The sequence below is a fragment of the Vombatus ursinus genome, unplaced genomic scaffold, assembly GCF_900497805.2.
Source record: "Vombatus ursinus unplaced genomic scaffold, bare-nosed wombat genome assembly UNPS02014179.1, whole genome shotgun sequence".
Taxonomy (NCBI): domain Eukaryota; kingdom Metazoa; phylum Chordata; class Mammalia; order Diprotodontia; family Vombatidae; genus Vombatus; species Vombatus ursinus.
The window spans coordinates 2052761-2058760 of NW_020953957.1; the positions used below are offsets into that span (position 1 = coordinate 2052761).

Here is a 6000-nt window from a genome sequence, read left to right on the forward strand (position 1 = left end):
CAAGCCTCTAGGATCCCAGACTTGGAGCGAGAAGGGACATTAGGGGTCAGATCTTCATTTTACAGATGAGAAAACTGAGGCCCAGAATAACTGAAAAAGTTTGTTGCTTAGGTAGGGGTCAAACTTTTGGTGATGGTGATGAAGCCCTCTGAACTGAGCTCCTCTGTTTGCCATTGGCAGTCCACTGGCAGGTCCATACCCAAAGCCCATCCAGGTTAGGAGCATCTGCCTGGGCTAGTGCTTTCCTGCCAGGTCCTTCACCACCCCAGGGCCTCCCCTCCAAACCACAGTGAAGAATCCCAGGAGGACTTGCCGAACCCTTATATACCTTCCCTCTCTCACGATTCTTTGACAGACAGTGGATCTCCTTTGGGAGGCCCTGCGGCTTTCCAGGGTTTGATGCCATAAGCAAACCATCATGAATAAACTGAATCTGGGTGATCTCACATTCAGTAGGGAATCCTTCTTCCACTTGGACTCTGGGCTGACCAATCCTAAAAGTGGTAAACTATCTCCTTGTGCTATGCTTTACTTGATACTAATAATCAGATGATCTGAACAAAGTTCTCTGTGCCGTCACATCTTTCAAGGAATCTTGAATGAGTTTGACATTTAGGAGACAAGTTGATGGAGGTTAACTGAAAAAATAAAATAAAATGGACAAAAATACATGTGTACTGCATACACATATATAATGAATATATATGTACACATTATAATGTACTTATGTATATACACAATACATATGAACACATATACATACCCATATACATTATAATGAAGATACATATAAACCAGAAGGAAATTCTAAGAGGACACAGAGTAGTGCTACAACAACTCTGTTGAATGTGATAAATACTTTTTAAAAACCAGCTGTACATAATGGATATTTATAGTGTCATATATGATTCCTATTGTCTGTCCTTTGCAAAAGAGAATGTTTGTTAGGTTCACAATAATAAAAATTTTTTTTTTTAAAAACAATTCTGGAGGCATATTCCCTTCTACCAAATCAAATGATTCTGGGTTCCCAATGAAGCACCTCTGGATTCTTTTTACCTTTCAGTCAACCGTGTGACTGTAAAGATGTAGTCACTGCTGGAAAATCTTGACCTAACCCATAGGCATGTTCCAGCTTCCCAGAAAGAAAATTTATAGACTCTTCAGGGAGGCTTTTCTTCTGCAGACAAGGTAAAACTATTTCCTTCCCCACCACCCCCAACCCAGGGAAAAGATAAAAATAGTGGTCTTTCAGAGGTGCAGCCCCTGGTAACAACCACCTGACTTTCCCAGCTTCTTGCCAGGGTATTGGGGAGAGACACTCTAAACCCATTGCTATTTGTGCTGTTTCTCTGGGGATCAGAGATCAGAGATCTCATCCTGGGAGTTTCTAAGTATTTGGACCTGATGGGGTTGTACCACATGGCTTTTCAGACTAAGAACCAGACGAAGGAACTGGGTAAGACCGCTATGTCCTTATCTGTAGCAATTCCTTTGGTCTAAACTGGGCAGTAAGGATGCAACTTTAAACAAAGGGGAGGAGCTGTTGTGAGGACAAGGTGAATGTGCTTGGGTACAGAGAGGAAGCTCTGCTCTCTGAGTAGTTTGATTTTGTCTGTGAACAGGAGGTCATACTAATGTCAAAACAGCCTGCACATTCACATGTAACCAACTGCACTCCAGAAATCCATTAACGGCAGGTTGATTGTTACCTAGAAGGTAAACTCATTATAAGACAGAAAAGAATCTAGGGAGGCAAATGACATTCAAAGCTATAGATTGTGAGCCCCCACCTGACATGTTTACCTTTATTTATTAGCCAGATGACACAATGAGTTTGAAGCAAAGGCATTTAATGGACTAGCACAGTAATAAAAACAGGAATAAAACATTTCTCTCCACAAACATTTCTTTCCACACACTTTCTCATAAATATCCACATTATAATCTAGAAGAGTAGATGCAAGAAAGTGGAGATATACACAAATAAGGGATACCTGAGGCTGGGGCAAATGTGTAGGAGGGCACACATAGCAAACATGTGTGATTGACACACACATAGAGGCACATGTGTAAGAACATACACAGAAAACACATATGGCAAGGCATGTGTGGAAGGGAATCCACAGAGAACATACCTATCCAGAGCATACAAGGTTAATGTGCTATTCTACACAAGTAAAGGGACATGTGCCAGGGCATACACATAGGAACATGCATGTCCAGGGCACACAAGTAGAGGGACAATTTATGACCTGAGTTTGTAGGGCTGTTCTGTTGATGTCTCCAATGATATCACTGCATTGCTTACAACAGGCCTACTTCCTCCTGGTCTCTACTGGGAAGGCAATGTTCACTGGATGCTATGTCACTAGACTCATTACCTCTGCAAGATGCTACTCTTCTAGAGATGAAGTCTTTGCTGATCGATTAAGCATGACTCCACTGGAGATTTTTTTCTGTTTCCATGCTTTGCATGTAGTTAAATTCTCAATAAATGTGTTTTCATTCATTCGTTCCAGCTTCTGGCCATGGTGCTCCTCTTCCTAATGAGTTCTACCATGTGGGCTCTACCACGATTTTTTAGTTTAAACCTTGAAGCTCTTTTAGAGAATCAACCCTTAGTCGTGGACTAGGAGATGTCCTCTTTGGGGGCAGGGGGAACCCAAACCGTTTTTGTGCTTTCTTCCTGAATAGTGGTATGTCTGGTTTGTTTCAGAGTTTTTGCTAGAAGGCCCTTTCTTTTCCAGCAGATGACTCTTTGTCCCAATCACTGATCTCTTTAGAACACAGAGTGGGGTAATTTCTAGATAAACAAACTTAAGTCTATCTTTGGACTTCTTAGTTACCAGAAGCTTTGGTCTCTTCCAGAAACTATTCTAAAGCTTAAGGTTAGCAAATCTATATGGTTTTCTGTTTAATCAAAATTAAGTATTCTGTGCTCCCAAATTCATTTAAGGGGAGCTCTGACACAGAAACCTCATGGAGATACGAAGGGCTGATTCAGTCTCTTTGGGAACAAAAAAGACTTTGTGCCTGTTACACAAATGAAGCTAAGTTAGCATAAAAACTAAGTTAAGCGGGGCAAAGTCATGATATTCCTTAACCTAGTCAACATTCCCATCCTTTCATATGTATATGCAGCTGCAAAGTTTTTATGTGGAGCTCCTTTACAATTCATTCAAATCCCTTTATATTTGTCTTTATATATCCTTTCATATTTGTCTTTGTATTTGTCACTGCTTAAGGCAGTAATATGAGAAGAATGATTTATTGTATTCCTATTTTACTCTAATCAATATTAATCAATTTGGTGTGATTCCATAGGGGTAATGATTATAGTGATATGCTTATCTAGTAATACACATTTAGTCAGGTCTAGTCAACTAATATTAATATAGGAATTACATATACTAATACTATTTTGCATATATTATATCTAGGAATAATTATATAAGAGATTCTTTCTTATAACAGGTGCCAAACTTTAAACTACAAGCTATAAATTCACTGTTCAATAACCTGTTATAAAAGTTTCGAGGTTCATTTGCCTAACCACAAGAATACTGACTAGGAGACCTTTTGCTTTATCACCGTGACCAAACTCAGCACAGGTGAGATGTTTCGACATGATATGGAAAGTCTTCCAACTTATTTTTGTACCTCTAGACCATACTCTCTTGCGCGCCATGAGGAGGGGACCATCTTATGACCACTTAGTCAGTGAAGAGGACTCTTGCCTTGCCCATCTTGTGACCACTCATGCTGATGCATCGTTTCTAGCTCTCTTGGAGGGTCAAGAGCAAGGTCTACCAACCAATGAGACTGTATTTTACTTTGCCCCTTCCGTGTCTCTGGGTATCAAGAACTATAAAACTAAGGCCTTGGAGACAGGGGGCATCTTAGATCGTGAGTAAGATCCCCATTCATTTAAGGGGTCTGATCCTTTTAATAAATGGCTACCCACTCATTCTTTAAGATTAGGTTGTTTAATCTCCAATTAGTTTTTAATGTATATTTCCTTAGTCCCTTATTAAATATAACTCTTATTGCATTATAATATGAAAAGGATACTTTTAATATTTCTCTTTTTAACCATAAAATTTTTATGTGCTAATATATGGTCAATCTTTATAAAGGTACCATGAACTGCTGAGAAAATGGTATATTCCTTTCTATTTCCATTCAATTTTCTTCAGATATCTATCATATCTAGTTTATCTAAAATTCTATTCATTTCCTTAACTTTTTTCTTATTTATTTTTTGGTTAGGTTTATCTCATTCTGAGATAAAAGTCCCCTACTATTATAGTACTATCTCCATGTGTAATTCATTTAACTTTTCTTTTAAAAATTTAGATGTTATAGTATTTGGTGCATATAGGTTCAGTACTGACATTGCTTCACTGTCTATGGTACCTTTTATCAAAATGTAGTTACCCTGTTTATCTCTTTTAATTAAATCTATTTTAGCCATAACTTTGTCTGAGATCATAATTGTGACCCCTGTCTTTTTTGCATCTGCTATAGTATAATAAATTCTACTCCAACCCTCGATTTTAACTCTGTGTGTATCTCTTATTTTTCAATGTGTTTCTTGCAAACAATGTATTGTTGCATTCTGATTTTTAATCCATTCTGCTGTTTCCATTTTATGGGTGAGTTCATTCCATTCACATTCAAAGTTATAATTACTATCTGTCAATTTCCCTCCATCTTATTTTTTACTATTTTCCTTCTCGGCCTCTCTTTTTAACCCTATCCTGGTTACCTTATCTTCTCCCCTTACCCGCTTATTCCTTATTTTACCTAACCCTCTAAAAGTCCCTCCCTTATCTATTCACCCCATCTTCCTAATCTTAATCTGTACACCCTTCTAAAAGTCTCTCCCACACCCTATTCCCCAGTTTTCTCACCTCTCTAGTTCAGAAGACTTCTAAACCTCTTCAGATGTGTATGTTGTTTCTTCTCCAACCCAGATGAATAAGGTTCCAATATTACTAGCCCTTCACTCCCACCTGCTTCCTCTGTATTAGTTCTTCCATTTATGCCCTGTTTTTATGAGATAATTTCTCCTTTTAACTTCTTCCTGCCCAGTTTTGCTTTTCACAATCACCTCATCACACACAACTCTGCCCCAACCTTTCTTTCAAACTACTTTAGTAATAACAGTTTTAAGAATACTATTACTAATAATAATTACTGATATTAATAACATTTTCACATATCACAAGTAAACAGTTCGACCTGAATCAGTGCCTTATAATTCGTCTTTAATGATTCCCTTATATTTCTTCTGGATCTTTTATATTGAATTTTCCATTGAGTTCTGGTCTTTTTGTTATAGATATCTGATAGTTTTTCCATTAGTCAAATGTCTATTTTTTTCATTCAGGATTATACTCAACTGTGCTAGATAAGTTATTCTTGGATGCAACCCTAGCTCCTTTGCTCTTTGAAATATAATGCTCCAAGACCTATGGTCTTTTAGTGTAGAAGCTGCTAGATCTTGTGAAATCCTGACTATTTATCCACAGTATTTAAATTGTTGTTTTTTTTTCTTGTTGCTTGCAATATTTTCTTTTTAACCTGGGAATTTTGAAACTTGTCTAACATTCCTGTACATTTTCTTTCCAGGATCTCTATCAGGTGGTGATCATGGAAACAATGATTTCATTAAAGAAAATGATAATATTGAGACAACATATTAAAACCTATGGGAAGAAAAGAAGAAAGAAAAACAAAATTGGGGAAAAAATTTATAGACAGTTTATCAGATAAAGGTCTCATATATAAAATATGTAAAGAACTCTGTCAAACCTTTAAGACTACAAGTCATTCCCCAATTGATAAATGGTCAAAGGATATGAACAGGTAGTTTTCCAATGAAGAAATCAAACAATTTATAGTCATATGAAAAAATTCTCTAAATCATTACTGATTAGAGAAATGCAGATGAAAACAACCTTGAGATATTATTTTACACCCACCAGATTGGCT

At 37.2% G+C, this 6000-nt stretch overlaps 1 long non-coding RNA gene across 1 annotated transcript in view; it reads left to right on the plus strand.

Annotated features, from left to right (window-relative positions):
- The window catches only part of LOC114041760, a 10315-nt gene extending 4592 nt beyond the window's left edge, over positions 1-5723 (plus strand). Inside the window, exons 2-3 of the long non-coding RNA XR_003568939.1 lie at positions 3478-3614; positions 5638-5723. This is a non-coding gene — a long non-coding RNA (uncharacterized LOC114041760). The remainder of the gene's footprint in view (positions 1-3477; positions 3615-5637) is intronic.
- The last annotated feature ends 277 nt before the right edge of the window (positions 5724-6000 follow it).